Source organism: Mycteria americana, chromosome 3, assembly GCF_035582795.1.
Source record: "Mycteria americana isolate JAX WOST 10 ecotype Jacksonville Zoo and Gardens chromosome 3, USCA_MyAme_1.0, whole genome shotgun sequence".
Classification (NCBI taxonomy): domain Eukaryota; kingdom Metazoa; phylum Chordata; class Aves; order Ciconiiformes; family Ciconiidae; genus Mycteria; species Mycteria americana.
In genome coordinates, this window is record NC_134367.1 from 56,563,210 (window position 1) to 56,580,104 (window position 16,895).

At 43.2% G+C, this 16,895-nt stretch overlaps 1 protein-coding gene across 1 annotated transcript in view; it reads left to right on the forward strand.

Moving 5' to 3' along the window:
- Positions 1-16,895, forward strand: part of SLC35F1 (solute carrier family 35 member F1) — a 257,285-nt gene that overhangs the window by 173,412 nt on the left and 66,978 nt on the right. The gene's annotated exons all lie outside the window — the stretch shown is intronic.

Here is a 16,895-nt window from a genome sequence, read left to right on the forward strand (position 1 = left end):
CTTCTTTCTGGAGAACAAAGCTGTGCCAGCAACTCCTCTTTCACTGAACTGTTAGTAGAACAAGCAAAGCTGGGGGTTTTTTTTCAGTTGGGGTTCTTCCCTTATCTAATTGTGGGATAATAGCAGGTTTGCTAAAAGCTCACTAAAAATCTCAGTGCTGATCAGTTCCTTACCTCTATTTCCTGACACAAGCCCTTACAAATTCTCCTTTTTTATTTCCTCTTTTCCTCCCTTTCTCCATCTGCCTGCTTCATTTGCTTTCTCTTAGTGGCAGCCAACTATTTTCATTTCTTTAGGACGCGGGTCTCCTATTAGCATATTACTGACCAGAGATGATTTCTGGTCCTTCATTCCTGCTGTGGGCTGTGATATTCTTGTGTTTGATTCTGTTAAACTACCTTCTCATTACAAGAGCTCCAAGGTTTTGATTCAACAGTAATGACAAACAAGCTATAATGGAAACCTAGATTTTTTTTTTAAGCTTCTTCAGAGGAAAATTTTGTTATTATTCTGGGTGCTTAGAGGAGGATTTGTGTTTAGGACTTCAGGACAGGTATGAATTAACTAGTATAAATCAACACTTACCCTAATTCAGCTGCAATGGTTTGTATTGGCTGAGAATTGGGTGTTTGGTGGTGTTTACTGGAGACCTGTTGCAAGCAATCAGCATCACAGGCCCAAGAAGAGTGAAGTTGTTGCAGCTCTGTTTGTTGGTGGCACTGGTGATTACGGTCATCTGGAAGCATTATTCCAGCTAAACAGCCAAGGAGTCGGTGGCCAACAGACAGCGTGAGCTGACTAGTAGGAATACAAAGAAAAATGAAATGAATATAAGAAATGTAGGAATTTCTCAGATAAAAGGAGGAGGAGGGCAATATAAAGATGAACTAAGAATGATTTGAACTCTGCAAGGAAGGCAAAGCATGAATCATGAATGTACAGTAACATTCCCAAATACTTCACTGACTTACTGATTTCTTAAAATTTTGTCTGTGATTAATTGAAATCTTATTTCTGTGTTACAAGGTCCTTGAAGCAAATCCTATGTAAATGCACTCATCAGACAATGACACTATCCATTTTCTTTGTCTTCCTCCCAGCACTCACTAGCAGAAGAGCAAATAAGCCTCAGCGGACCTATCTCCATATTCTGCAGTACTGTTTCTTCTGGTATTTTAATCACTTTCATGTTTATTTTGAAAATTCTGGTCTTAAAGTGTAAATAATATGCCAGTCAATTTCTGTTAAAACTAAACAGTGAGCCTTTAACTCTTTAGGGATAAAGAAAATGCTTTAAAATAAGATCATAAGTGCCAAAAAGCAGGAAGCAACTGAAGAGCATTGTGCTCAACAATTATGAGCAAAAGTTAATTATGTTTGTTCTTATCATTGCAAGGAGCCCCCATTGTGATTTTAAAGGAATGGAGATGGTGAATCCCCCTTTTTCATGTGTATAACCTACAGAAGTTCAGCAGTGTTGGATTTACACAGCTCCAGTGTGCTTCACACAGCTCTGGTGTACTTTAGTAATGCAAACTCTGACTGCCAAGCGTTAGAGAGCTAAATTCTAAAAAATCATTTGGTAACATTAATCTTCTCTTCCCTTAAATTGCCTCTCTACTCCATGCTCAGCACATTGATGTGTCTCCCAACTGTTGTAAGAAAATAAAAGCAGGTGCACATTATTTGAACATCAATGTCTCATCAGTTTTAACTACATGCTTTCTAAATTACTTGTGAGACTAAATACGAGGTCTGGATGCCAGACTCAGAAGTTGACCATCTGTGGGCTAACAGTTGCAAACTAGCGCATTCTTTCATAAGCAAAATGCTGGCCAAGCTATTGCTTCAGTCAGCCATGGCAGCAGAGAAAAAAAAAAAAGACGATCCTTAGCATTTATGCATATTCAGAGGAGGTCACCGTGTTCACTCTGTGTCAGCTGCACATGTGCTCTGGATGAGGCACAGAGAGGGGGAACAGCAAGCGGGGGAAGTGAATGATATTACCGAGAGGGATACTTTTATTCTCTGCCAGAGTCAGGCGAAAGAGCTGTCAATAGCATAGGAGAGTAATGATTGCAGAAGACCTCTCTCCCACAGTGCGATGCTGCAAAGTCTGAATGCCAATCAGACCCCTCCTCTTCTGGCTGTGCAGCAAAAAAATTCCCTTTGTTTCGTGCGTGTGTGGCTGATTGAAGCTATTGTTGTTTAGCCTGGCTCCCTTCTCTTTGTGGCTCACTCGGGGAAAAGCAAGAGTTGAATTGGGGCTTTCTCGCCTCCAAGAACGGCTATGAAGGAAATCGGTCCCATTCCCAATTGAAGACTGCAGTCCCACAGAAAACCGACTTGGCTATTGCTTTTCATAGCATTCCAGGTTGGGAATTACAAGGAGATGGTGGAGGGAAAAACCACACAATGTTTTCTGGATCTCACTGCTTGTGTTTAATGCAGGATATTTATAAGGTTTCTCTAATTTTAGAAACTTATCAGATTTTGGGTACCAGAACTGACGATATGCTGTCATTATGGGCTGGGGAACTGATTAAACGCTCACACAGAGTGTAGAGATGCTCTGCCAGGGAAAGTTTGGTCTGGGTAGCAGTTAGCTGGCAGACACCATTGAAAGAAGTCAGTCTGTTGAACAATTTAATACAGGTTAAGGAAACATAGCACTGAACAACAGAACATGTGGAGAAATTACATTAGTCCTTAGCTGCAAAACCGGTCTCTGGTTCTATTGTTTGTCTTGATACAGAGCAGCAAAAAAGCCGATCTCTGTGTCAGGCTTGCTTCTGGACTTCAATTACAGTGGTTTATGGCATCACTGTTGTCAGGTGAGCAGATAGAAGGTCGTCATTTTCTATAGAGAAAGGAAGATTTTATTAGGTTGGAAGAAGCCTTTAGGTCTTAAAGGGCTGGCTGAAAGTCCGGACCAGCGTTTGCAAATGTATCTAAATAGTTACAGCTACGGGTAGGACCAAGACAAACTGAAAAAAAAAAAAAACAGTAAATGGTAGAAATAAGACTGGTAGAAATAAGAGTTCCTCTTCACTGGTACCTCCATTGTAATCCCATTGAATTCAGTAAAATCCCTTTAAGCTGGTGCTTTCCCAACACAGCGCTCTGGGGCCTCACCGACGGGCGGCAAGTCCAGGCAGCAACGCTGGGATTAGCCAAATGGGCAGTCAGACAAGCACAGATGGAGCAACTGCGGGGAGGTCCACTCACAAAACCAGAGCTGAATCAGGTTGGCTGCTAGCTGACATCCCGACGTGAAGGTGTTTCAGCTGGTGCTCGCTGCTCTCTTCCTTTCTAGCTCTCTAGCCAATAGCTCTCAAAAGAAGACAGATGTCTTCTCCTTTGCTTTGCTGCTGTTGCGTCCCAGAAGTGGTGAGAGTCTTGCCTCAGTCCTGGAGTGACAGCAGGGGTGGAGAGCAATGCAAGGGGCCCTGTTTGAAAGCCGAGGTGCACCCAGGGCAGCAGCAGGCTAAGGTGCTATTTGCTGCAGGACGATGTATCCTTATGGCACAGCCTTTGCACTGGGAGCCACCCTCCTGTGAAGACAGCATCACAAGTGTTTTTCCCAGTTAGGGTTCCCACCATGCGTTGGAAGACCAGACCCATAGCTTCATACCAATATAGGCACACCACAGCCCTTTTCATTCCTACTGTCTGTCTTTCCCCAGGGTGAGAGATCAGTCCTGCATCTCCCATGTGTCCTTTATAGAGGGCCCCCAAAGAAGGGAAGTTCATTCTTCCTCGGAGAGGGACTAGGAACAGTCTGCCCCTGTCTGCTGTGGAGTCATTTAATCACTGAGACTTTCCAGTTAAGGCCGAAGTTCACATCCTGCACTCAGGCTTTTTTTTAAGCTACTTGTATTGGTGGCCAAATTTTTCTTTCATTGACTTGCAAGTATTAATTTTTGAGTGCTTTAGCACCCCACATCAATAGCTATTTCTGAAAGCTTTTTTCTTACCCATCCTGGCCTGCAGATAAGATGTTATAACATGTACAAAGCTTACCATATGTGTTTGTGAGAGTCTTGGCTAAAAGAAGTAACAAATTCTGTGTGATGCTTATGGCAAACATGTTAGAAAATAGCCATTGAAATTATCGTGTTAGGAGAGATGTAATGAAAACTAATCTTTCTTTTATGATTTAGATCTCTTGCATATGGATTTATGAAGTCCCAGTGGATACCAAGCTGGCAATTATTGTATTACACACATCAGCTTGCTTGTTTCTGTTCAGCATCAAGTCTCTTAAAGGACAGGGCTGCCCATAGTAAAGAAACTAACAGTAACCCATCAATAGTGTCCCTTTTCTCATGTTTTCTTTCTCTACAGCTTCTTAATGATTTATGGCTAAGAATGCACCATGAGACCACAAAATCCAGGCATTACTGTAGTGTTACTGCTATCCATCGCTATCCAAGCTTGACTGCTTGGGCAGTTTCCCCACCATGGCGTAGGTTGGTGTGAGCGTACAACTTCCACGGAAAGCTAATCTCCCTACTGCCTCATCATCTGTGTCAATCACTAGGCTCTTAAAGAATTTATTAAGCTATTACTCAAGTAAAATACAGTGTAACAAATTAGCATAAACCACCAGGAAGAAATAAGCCAGCCTTAAAAGGGGAATGAAGATCAAATAGAAAAATATAATACGGCAATATGTTCAGAGAAACAAAACAAATTAGATGGAACACAAATCACTTTTATCTGCTGTTGAATTTAAAGGAAAGTTGATTTTTTGTGTAGCAATAAGAGACTTTGCTCCCTACACAGTAACTTGTCAGCCTCGTTGCTCCATACACAGCATCTTCTGTTTTGTGTTTCAAAGTTGTAATAGTGCTAAAAGCTAGCTTAAGGCTTGACTTCAGTACAGGTGAGAGACTTCAATCAGTTGTGAAACTCAACAGCCTCATATTCAGTATTAGCAACCTCCTGTTATTGCTTAAATCTGTTATTATTTATCTGTTACACATTAAGCTCTTTCGAGATGCACAAGAAATCCACGTCTGCCCTCCAAGCAAACTGGACTCTAAGTGAGCACCGATGCTGTGGTACTGGACACAGGACACCACGCTGCAATCAGTGCTGGCCGCTACCTCACCCGGTGGCCTTCTGCTGAGCCAGTGTCACTTCCCCTGGCCTACCATCCCTCTGGGAAAAGCAATTTGAATTGCTGGCACCTGAAAGACTGACATGCAGGGGCTTTTCACTGAGTGAAAAGGGAGTGGTCCCAGAGTCCGAGTGTGGTCCTGCTTTTTATTTTTTTATTATCACAGAATTGTACTTAGGAAGACAAAAATGAACACAGCACAGGAATCTGTCAAGAGCATGAAGAATTTGATTTCTCTATGGCTGCTTAGACTTAAAGTTTCCCTGTCCTTCAGTTATTATATTCTGGGATCCCATTTCATCAGTTCATCTTAATTCAGGAAGCCATTTAAGCATGTGCTTAACTTTAGTCAGGAGTTTAGGCTTCAGTAGTATTCTGGAGTGCTTAAAGTACTGTTGGCAGAAATAGGATGCATGTGCTGAGCTGGCATTTCTGTATGCTTTAATCCCACTTGTCATCTATGTTCTTTCATACATACCTGTCCCCAGGTCAGAATACCACTCAAGCACACATTTATCTACAACCTCAGTTGAGGCCTGCACTCCTTCCTGTTAATTATTCCTGTTAATTATTCCTGAGGTTTCTCCTGTCCTCATTTTTTCTCATGCTTGTTTTTAACATGAAATTGTTACCTCTTCTTTCCCTTCTTAGCCCTTTTCAAACCCCTTTCTGTTCACGTGGAGGAACTGTTCACATGTGCTTTCACTAATTTTGACCCACTATTATTTCAAGTTGACTTCTCTAACAAGAGACAAACCCTCTGATGGAGCTCAGCAGGATTAACGGTTCCCTTCATGCAGGTGTTCGGGGTGGGTGCACCAGTCCCTTTCAAGGTACTGAATTACCTGTCGGTTCTCAACCATTTGTTTCATTTAACTCTTAATCAAAATGACTGTATTCTGACAAAGGCCAGGTAACGCAGTCAGAATTATAGGGTCTATACTTGTGACTGTTGAGTTTCATGATCTGATGGCCCGATCCTGCTTCAAGGTGCTCTGATTCAACTCCTGCGATTGTGTACCTAGAGTATCCATTTGAAGGCCTGCATTCGTTAAACATAAGCGAAGAAGCCAGGAAACACGAAGTGGGCGAAGCTGGTTGCGCTGCGCTGGGTGAGAGCGTAGCGTGGGCTGTAGCCCTTCCCCTTCTCCCCCGGCTTCCCTGGCCCCTTCCCCGCAGCAGAGCCAAAAGCGGGTGCTGGAAGAGGCCAGAGGAGGGACAGCGTTAGCCTCGCTGAGGTTTGCAAATGTGGCACCGAGTGCCTCTCCCTTGCCCGTAACAGTTCTTTCCCTGCGATAGAAATAAGCTTGGTCCTACATGGTTTGTTTTTGACAAATCTGTGTCACCGTTACCCGTCTTTGCATTGCATTCCCTCACGCTCTATGAATCCTCAAAGAGAACTGATAACGATTCGGTGGCTGTCTCAACAGCTCTTTTCAGCAGCCGAGGACAAGGCTCTTCTGAGTCAGCTGGTTTTAAGACACAACATTTATCTAAAGCACCTCAATCTATCCTTTCACTCTTCTAGCCCAAGCTGTTGCTCCTTTGCATCTAGCAAGAGCTGGTGAGACCCTAGAGCTTCAGAGCAAGCTGTGTGACCTTTCCGTGCTGTGGCTTTTCATCTGTAACATTACAGTGGCCTCTAGAGGTGCCAGCCTCCGGCAGGCTGTACGGATGTCGTGAGAGGCGGCCAGGGAGCCTGCCTAGAGAGACAGGCTTGCAAAAGGTGGACGGCTGGAAATATTATTATCTCAGTTTTACAGGTGGGAATTTGAGAGGAACTGAAATGGAGTGATTTGTGTAAGATTACACCGTCTCTCTCTGGCAAACCCAGAAGAACCCTCTGGTTTTTATATCTCAGATTAATATTTAATAACGTAACTAATAATATTGATTGAATATAACCAACAGTCCTGGCTACCGTTTAGAGCGCTGGTGATTTTCCAGGATAAGCATTACTTCTCCTACAGACTGACACTCCCGTCAGCTAGCCATTCTGCCTAGGCTGCTGAAAACCTGGTAGCTGTGAGCTGTTCTTGTCTGTACTCACCTAGGCTGTCGGTGAACTCCTGGCACTGATGAGGGTACAGCGTTCCATTACCGATGTGCTGGGCACTCAAGTTCCTTCAGCCTTTCAGCTTTGATTAACAGGAGTAATTAATCGTACACTGATGAGGCTTGTGGTGACTAAGCCCGCTGCAGTTAGGGGAGCAGCATGTAGATGCTGGGGAGCCAACTGCGAAGAAAGAAAGAGAACAGGAGAAAGAAGCCATGTGGACTTTCGTTCCTTTGAAGTAACCTTTCAGTGCAGGTTCTTTACTTTTTCATTTCCTTCGTTTTGTTCTTTTCCTTATTTGTTCTGAAAAGAGTTGGGCATTCCTTGCAAAGCAATTCATATGTAAAAAGTTTTCACATTGGGATTCATCTGATAAGGTCTGCAGAGGGGACTTATTTGCACTGACAGGTTGGCAGCCAGACAACCTCTCCATTTTCTAAATGAAAGGAGAGTAGCAGCAGGACATCTCCTACCCTCTGCCTTTCGGCGCTGGAAGAGAACCAAAATCTGGCAGAGAGCAGTTCGGGGGAGCCAGCTATTTAGAAGCTGCAGAAATGCACGGACACTGGGAATGTAACATACGGTTTGCCTTCTGTGAAAGCCAACACAGACAAGTGACATTTGGGCTGGTGATTTTCTGGGATGGGGGATGGGAAGCTTGACCTAGCAGATGCGATTCGCTTGCCTTTTTTTTTTTTTAGCGTGATAGTTCCAAATGTGAAGTAATCTAAATGTATTTTTAATTCTTGGTTGTAAAAGAAAAGGCAAGCGTAAAGACTAGATCATTTTCTCCCCCATTCAGTTTTATATTCTAGCATGTAACCAATGTGGGATCATTTTCCTGTTTCCTTCAAAAATACTTACAGGGAAAGAGGATGAAGGTGCCTCGAAAGCCGGCTTCCCCCCACCTCTCTCTGGTACAAGTGTCAGGTTAAGAACACTAAAGTGAGGGACCCTCAGTCCTATGTTAGGGGTATGATCACTCCCTCCATATTTATCCACGTCCAACAACATGCGTGTGCTATGCATTTTAATCCAGGACACATATGCAGCCATATCAGGGCAACAGAACAAGGTAATCTCTTGATTTCTGCCTTTGCCCTGAGTTAGTCTGCCAGGCATGAGTAAAATTACTTTGTAAGCTACTACCCAGGTGCAGCACAGCATACATCAGAGTATCGCGGGGAAATAGGAGCAAGATTTTTGTCAATGCAGTAACAAATAAATGGTGAATTATCACAACTTGCTGTTAATCCATATTTGCAGAGTCCTGCACATAGCATACTGAAAAAGAGCATGCACCTTTACCGTTGCAGGCAACATCCCCTGTGTTGAATGCTTCAGCATATGGAAGCCTCTGAAGAAAGGTTCACTTCTGCCTGGATGAGTTTTAAGCATGTTTTTTAGCTGCCATTAATCTTGGTATTCCTCTTGATGATGGGCGATGTGAAGTTACTTGGTTAAGAAATCCTTAGCTGCATTGCAAAATGTGCTTTAAGTGGAAAAAGTTGTAGTATAGAGATGATAACTGTCATGGTTGCTTGTATATGTACCTAATTAAACTTTATCGTCCAGCCATTCATGGGTAAGATAGTGCTGATACTTGAAAATACGTGGCTTCTTGTTAGGCGCATATTTGACTGATCATACACTTGTCTTCATGGCCAAGCACGCTGTTGAATCCCAGTCTCACGCCTCTGCCTGCTTTCCCGCCCAGCACACATGCCTGGCATTCTGCTCCACTCCTTCCCGGTGGAGCTGTTTGTGAGAGCTCATATTCTTGAAAGATGGGGAGCAGACATTAGTGACATTGCCGTGGTCTTAAAAATCAGATAAATTAGTACAGTGCCCTGCAGAAGGCCAGAAGTCACTTCTTGGTCGCACAAATGGCACTGCAGACTAATAGCAGTAAAAATAATTAATACCCCTTCCCAGGCTCAGTGTTTCTCCATATATTTATTCAGTACAAGCTAGCACTTTAATTTTGCAGATTTAGCTAGATAAATGGCCTGTTGCCTTTCACTCAATCTTTGTTAAATATACTGGTTTGCATTTTATAGAAAGGTTTTACAATAATTACAGTAATGTTAAAATAAGTTTGTTTTCCATAAAACACAAAGGGAAGCTGTTAACTGTCTTCTGCGCAGTTACTAGGTTATTTATCTTGAGAGGAGAAGTGCACGTCAGCCATATGCCTAAAACAATGTTGTCCCTTTCTACCAAATTAATTTACAGCGCCTAAACAACTGCCTTTAGTACCCACAAACACTGGTGATGCCCACAGCATGAGCCCACCTGCCTAGTGCAGGCAGCTGGTAAACAACAAGCAGATCACAAACGTTTCTAAGGGTTCAGATGAACATTTTTCAGAGAGGACCCACATGTCACGGCGAGTTCACGCTGCTAAATTGGACTGTACATGGGTGTGAATCCCAGTGGGAAAACATGGCCTGGGGTCTTTTCCGGTCCAACTGCCAGTTTTCTGTCTTTGTTAGGTGATAATAGACCGAACACTAGAAATATGATTGATGTCTGTGATCCAGTAAATGGTGGCTATGTACAATAGCTTTCACGCCACCTCTGAAGGAAACAAAAGGTCCTTTCATTACTGGAGAGGGAGGTTTTGGTCAAGGCAACTGGAGCAGGAGGTCTAATAACTTAAAGATCAATGTTTCCATAACTATTTTACATTCAAAAATCAGTGCTGCTGCGAGCTACAATAAAAAAGGCAATTGGTGGCACAAAAAAAGAGAATATCTTTAAAGAATAAGGCCTATAGTAAATTTACCGGATCAAAAAGTGAAGTATTGCTGGATAAGCCCTTATTATCCAGTGTCAAGCCCAATGGCATGTAAATGAATGTAACAGAGATGATGAACTGCTCCAACTTTGGCTAATGCTCTTAGGAGTGATAGAGTTGATGAGAATTGGAAGTACAAAAGATTTTTTAGAGCATTATCACTGCGGTTTTTGAAAGATACTATTAAGGGAAGCTAACACACTCACCACAATCTTTTCCTTCCTTAAATGTGACTCTTGTGGTTAGAGCTGACAGTGTCCCTCTAAAAAGCAGCTAAGTTATAGCGGCAGCTCATATATAAATGACAACAGTCCATTCAAATTGCACCTTGATGCTCAGGCTGATGGTCGAGGAGGTACATTAAAGGTAAAACTATAAAGCAGGCATAGCAATATTTGGGAAGGCACTTGTTATCTCTGCCTTATGTTGGAGTGCTAGACATGGAGGTGGATGAGAAACAAGAGCTCAGGGGATGCCAGCATGAACGCTCGTGAGCCGCCTCACTTGTCTAAGGAGGAGGAATTAAACATGCAGATGAGAAAAAGGCATTTTTTGAGGTTTCATTAATAAAATCAGGGAGGGGGTCGGGGGGGAGTCGACAGGAGAGGTGCCTCGTGGGGCGCGGAGCCAGGCAGCTCCAGCAGACGGGCAGCGGTGGGACCTGCGGGGGGGAAGAGCAGGAGACTTGCCGAGCAAACCCTTGTCAGAGTACGGACGAGGCTGACAACCTGGTATCAGAAGCTCCACCTATTGCAGGGAATAGCAGAAAAGCTTTTCAGACCGTGGGTGAGTGAAAGGCTTCGGGTTGATGGCCTTTTCAGGCAGCCGCTGCTGGAAAGCCAGGAGGGACAGATTTCCACAGGGACAGCTGTTGCACGAGGAGATGCCAAACCATGGCAAAGGGAAAATTGGAATATGTTTTTTCAAATATTTATAAGACAGATGACCTGAGAAATTCACCTGGCAGGAGGTTTCATTACATGCATTTTCCCAGGCAGGGTTTCTCAGACCCATATAACAAGCAATGATTACTTTTTAGACCGTAAGCCTGGGAACTGGGGCTCCCCCCTGCTCCTTTTCCTCATGTCCAGATAGGCCTCAAGAAAAGCACAATTGTGAAACAGGAATAGTTAGGTAGGAAAGCTTGCATTCACCTAAAATGGTGAAGTTATAATGTGGTTCAGCTGAAGCTATCAAAATGTAGTGGTATTAATGCGCTGCAGCATTTAAAATGTAGTTCTTCAAGTCTCTCTGTATAATTAACACTCCAGTCACCTTTCAGATCACAGGTGCTATCCTTCATCTCCTTTCACTCCCAGCGAAATAAAGTTTGTGTGTGAAACCCCAGGTTTCCAGTTTTTCATGCTACAGCATGAAACAGCGATTAAGGGAAAAGGAAAACCCTCTTATCTTTTACTGAAGTGGAAATGTAAAGAATAAAAATACTGAAGGCATGCTGGGTTAGTGTTTGGGTATTCCCATGGTTATGCAGGAGCTTTCTCCCCGGCTTGATGCTCCCAGCTCCAGTCCCAGCTGCAACTCCTGAGTCTTGCCGTTTCTTTTTCTCCTTACATTTTCTCTTCTACAGACAAGGGAGAGGCAGGCTTGCGATGGAAGGGATATTGTCCAGCCCTGTGTCTTGCTCTTTAAGCACCTACCGGTATTTTGCAGTGGGGTGAGTGTAAACACATGTATCTGTAAAGTAGCTCTTAAAACGACATACCCAAATCCTAATTTTTATGTTGAGTTTATTGCTGGGGCTGATAGTATCTTTCTCTGGCTTTCAAGAGCAGCAGCATTGGTGAGGCAGATAGGGGTGACAGAGTTAGCCAGAGCCTTTGTGGTGCTGCGGGCGCTAAGGATATTGTGAGCAGCCGAGGCATTTGACCCCTGCTGGCTGGAAAACTTTATTTTTTTTAATGGATTTTTGGAAAGGGCCCTGGATTGTTGTCAAGTGTCAGAGGAGAGAGGATCAGCTGCATGGCAATGAGGGGAGGAAAGAGGGATAGAGGAGGGAGCGGCAGCTGGAAGAGCTCCGGAGGAGTAAAGGGTACGGAGTATGGTCTGTCGCTGCACTCCTCTGCTTCGTCTGGCCTGCACCGACGCGTGTTATAGGAATGAGGGTTGTTGCAGGAGGACAGAAATGGACCAAACGTGAAGACAGGCTCAGCATTACGTGTGTGAAGAGCTCCTTCACCCGACGTGTGCTTGTGCTAACCCACACGTGCGTGCACGCGTGCGCACACGCGCTCGCTGCTCCCTGTCTCCCAGCTGCAGCTACTCCGATGAGCAGCGGCCGAGAGAAGAGACAGCTCTGTTACAGCTAGTCTTGAGAGGAAAAGACATAAGCGTAAACGAAACGATTCAAATCCAGTAGCCGCCAGTTCGAATTACAGAAGCACTGAAACTGGAGCAGGTTGTGCTTGTCTTCTTTGGGTGAGTAACTGTGCCCATATAGCTCTGTTTGTCCGTGTACACGTATAGCGTGCAGAGGATCAAACAAGGAATCACATCGTGTGGGGCGTAATCCGTAGTTGCTGCTAATACCACCTAGTGCTCGGCATGATTCCTGCTATCTTCTGCTGGAGGACAAAGCAATCCAATCTGAAATTATTTCAGAGGGGACTAAGGGGAAAACAAATATTTGCATGAAACCATGTGCATATATGGTGTGCACCAGGCAGGCGGTATTCATTGCGTTCAGTCCCTTGAACGAGAAGCTCGGTGCCTGCTGTCCCCTTTCAGAAGGGAGGGGAGATTCTGCAGAAGCTGGAGGCAGCTGGCCCTGCTCTTTTCTGTTGGGGACAGATAAATCTGCCGGGTTTGTGAGCGTGACCATAAAGCCACGTGCCAGCTCCTGACGCAGAAGGTGGAACGTCTGTCTCGAGGCTGGTGCCACCTGCCGAAGAGAGTGAAATGGCGGCGTGGTGGAAGGCTCCAGCCTGAAGTGCTTCAGGCTGACCACAAGCGCAGGCATGTCAATATAGGATACATTCGTATTTGTATCTAGCAAAATAGGTCGGAAAAGGGAAGGTGAAGCTGCAGTGGGCATGCAGGGGAAAAAGTACAAGGGGGGAGAGTAGTATGTGAGGTGAACAGGAAAAAGAGAGAGAGAGCGCATAATTATTTGGGGGGATATTTTGCATTTGAATGCTGGAATTTTCCAGAATGCAAGTCAAACCAACACTTGGAAACATCTGCATGTGCGTTTCCAGCTCACAAAATACTCTGATTGCAAGAGCTGTTAAAGGCCTGTTGGTATCAAACCCTCTTTCAAAGGAGGGTCCTTTCCGACATTTAGTCTTAATTCTTTACCTAAAAGCATACTTGCAATAGGTAAAGGTATCTGTGACATCACAGAGTAAGATGATAAAAAATAATGTTGTGAATGATATCCTTCCTGTCCGGGTGAAGCCATCCACCTTAGCCCTGTCCTCTGACAGAGGACTGCGTGCTGTAAGGCAGAAGGTTTGAAGCAAGAGCTGAGAACGTAAAGCCACATCTCAGAATACACTCTCTACCTTGTGACTGATGATTAGTTGCAATATTATTTTATTTCATTTTAGTTTATTTTGATACCTCTTAAGGGAAGCTTATCTTCTTTTCAATGTCAAAGTGTCTCTATTTATTCTATGATTTTTTTTAAAAAGTGATCATGCATTAAAAATAAGTGTTTCCACTATTATATTGATAGGTTATATGTCATTAGTATCAGACCATGAGTCTATCAGTCCACATTGCTGATCTTGACCTGCTATGAAATTATTAAAACGCATATAAATAATAAAAACATGAAAAATTCATTAACTAAAAATCAAAATGAAATTTCAAACTTGTAAAACAAATATATGAGAATTCTAATGCAAACATTTTTACATTTTTTCTTCACTGGAGATACTGTTCAATTCTCATTAAAAAAAAATTGTCTAAGAAAATTTTATTGCTTTTTGACTAGTGACATTGATGCAGAAGTCTGAATCCCAGGAAGAATTTTTCAGCCTTCCCTATTTGCAAATTATGTAAACTGGTAAGCAATTATAAACGCAATCATTTATTTTGAAGCAGGAGTTTTTTAAAGGAGACATGTAAGACGGATCACAGCAGACCTGAATAGTTATTATGGATCTTACTCATTTGAGAAACTCAGAATCTGGCAGCAGATGAGCCTACGTAGGTCAATATCTTGACTAAACTAGTGTACAAGATAATATCTGCATGTGGTATCGTTTGTGTGGTGTGTAAGTTCCGGGGCATAAATTCAAGTGGGTATGGCTGTGACATACATGTTTATGTACAGCTTGCTCACCTGTTAGGGTATGCTTTCCTGGGCCAACATGTTGGAGGATTTTGTTTGTTTGTTTGTTCAAAGATATTTTTCCAGGACAATATCTGTAATGGGTGTGTTGGATACAAATGTAAAGGTGAGATATGTAATCATATAATACCATGGCCCTAACATAGGTGAACTATACTGACCCATTCTATCCAAAGTAACATAATCTCCTAAAGGAGGATTTGTGTGTTTTTATGCCCAGATATTATGCATTCCTCTTCAGCAACATTAAATAGAGCAAGGTGTAAGGAGAGACCGAAAAATAGAAAGAGAGGTTGGCAGGAGAGCTCTTTTGCTGTCACAACACGAGACAGCACTGATGGTTTCCATTTTTTGAACTAAAAATGGCTCGTTACTTATTCCTATCTAGAAAACAAAGCTAAATCTATATGCCTAAAACAAAAAAAAATTGTTATTAAGCCCAAACACAGGCCTAAATCATCCCATTGGAGTTGTCTTCTGGCTCACTTAGGAGTAGCAAGATCTTTTATGCAAATGCTGAATATTGCCAGGCTGAAATTACTGAAGATATGTGTGTATTATTGCATACGCATGGAAGACAGTAAAGAGCATAATGATAAATTGATCTGTTCCCTAAGACCATGGAAAGGCTGTCTGTGGTTTTCCATGAAAATCTTGAGAGCAACAGAGAGAAATGGGGAGCAGGAAAACTGAACTCCGACTAGTGCACTTGTGGCTATAGTCGGCTACAATACTTGCTTGGGGATTGATAGAGATCTCATGACCAGCCTATAAATCACGGTGGCTTACAGATCTCTATAGGGTGTTTCTAAGTCTTGCATAAGCCTAATGTCACCGCTAGTAAAGTAGATAAGCACCCCTTCCTATTCAGGTACTGCATGTATGGTTTTAACAGGTGAATGCATATGTCTAAGCAGCATAGTTATGTCCAAGTGCTACCTTCATTCTCTTCCTCTTGCTTTGCCATCTGTCTGGCATGCTGAATTTTATGCCATCAAATATTAATTGCCTCTTGGGAGTTTCTCACTAGAAGAGCTCAGCCTGGTGCTTGCGACTAGAAACCCACAGCTGTGTGAACATCCCAAAGGATCTAATTCACCTGGGGTGCCCTGCATAAATTTCACCTGAAACCTCTGCTTACGTCTCATAGCTTGTCTTACTGTTGGTGGTAAAGTTGGCTGAAAGGGCTGAGCCTTCACAGCGGGAATACATTTCACAGTTTATAGATCTGCTGTAGAGGACGTAAGCTGAAACACCCAGTGCTGCTTCCACACCGCAGAGAGCCCTGACTCTGCTGTTGTGCACTTCATGGAGCCATTACCACACTGGACAAAGCAGGTGTAACTCATCCTCAGCCAGGTTGCACTCACTGGGCACAAGGCTGCAGAAAATCAAGGTCATAATTTTAAAAAATTATGAATGTGTGCTTAAGTATCAAATAATGGGAACAGTTATGGGATGTTCAGTGGTGCCTTCATTCTTGTTGGATGGGCTTACAGAACCCTTGGCTTTCCTTTCTATAGTTCAGGGATCAGCGGCAGCTGCTACCTCCTTTTCCCATCAAGTTCGTGTGCAGGTTCATCACCTGTGAATTGTCTTCCATAAAAAAATTTCATCCGGTTTTTCTTTACAACAAGAAGGTTTTCTTGATGCTAGATGCCACCCAGTGTTTTACGGGAATTATTATATTAACTGCATTTCCTGAAAGCTTATTATTCTACTTCTCTCACAGTCTGGGGCTGTTTTACTTTTGCTGGCAAACAAGATTTCATAGTTATCCATCATGGCCTTTGTGATGAAGTTTGAGTCTTCCACACTGAAACGGAGGTAACATCTCTTCTCTGAGAGGGTCAGACAGCCTGCTCAGGCTTTCTGACTGCCTGCTCCTGTGTGATGTACCTTCATTCTGCCTCTGCTGATGAGTTTTCTGAGAGAGATGGAATTGGTAGGGTGACCCCTACTTTTGGGATGGTTTCCTCTTCTTGAAGCGTTGTGCTGATGCGTTGCTCAGCATATATGCTCTCATATATAAAATATCAAAAATAATCTCTCTCTGTGCTTTGCAGCCCTCAGTGCTCTGTCGCTTGTGTCGGCAGCTTGTGCTAGGAAGGTGCATTGACTCCCTTCTTTCATGTGCTGAACAGTTGGTGCATGACTGAACTGTCCCTGGGCTTCACCTGTGGAACGGAGGGAAGGGAGAAAAACGATGACTCTTTCACAACTGGATTGATGAAATTGTCAAAGAGTATCAGTAGTGTCTGAGTCAGATATGCATGCTTGTAAGCATAGGAAGATGTGCTCCTGAACAAAATGATAGATGGCAAGATGGTAAAGATTTTGTCGGTGTACACTAACCAGCTGGATGTGTAAGGGGGCATCCTGTAGTTGTGATACATGGTCGTAATTCACACATTAATGGTAGGGTACCTCATCAGTTGATGGAATTTCTGCTTGGATGTTAATTGTACACGGTGCAAGTTCCTCTTACTCTAACCCTGCAGTTTCACATAATAGAGCTTCATGTTGCAGTTATCAGCCAGAATATCTTCCTAACACATCAGTATTTCCTCTCCTAAAAAAGGACTCGGGCATATTTCTC